The following is a 350-nucleotide window of genomic DNA, read 5'->3' as shown; positions in this document are numbered from 1 at the left end:
GATGGGGGTGGGGAAAATGTGCCACCGGGGCCTGTCGGCGCAGGCGCGAGCTCCTCCTACCCCTGCTTCCATAATCTCCCTTCGGCTCCCTCCACCGCCCCCGCCCCGCTCCATTTTCTCATTTTCATCGCTGCTTCCCGAGGCATTTCGGCAATTGTAGTACAGAGGAGGAGCAAGTCCCCTCGCGGGCTGCGGCAGAGGGACCGATGGAAAACCACTCTACCCAGAAGCCCGCGCGCCGCCCGAGTCTCCGTTTCCATGGAACTGGCGAGATAATTACTGTACATCAGTGTTTCGGAGAACAGGGCTAATGTCGCTGAGAAGTAGGTGGGCCTTTCTGGTATGAAGCC

Source organism: Zootoca vivipara, chromosome 3, assembly GCF_965207765.1.
Source record: "Zootoca vivipara chromosome 3, rZooViv2.hap1.1, whole genome shotgun sequence".
Taxonomy (NCBI): domain Eukaryota; kingdom Metazoa; phylum Chordata; class Lepidosauria; order Squamata; family Lacertidae; genus Zootoca; species Zootoca vivipara.
The sequence above is the reverse complement of the archived record's forward strand: the minus strand, read 5'-3'. Positions refer to the sequence as shown.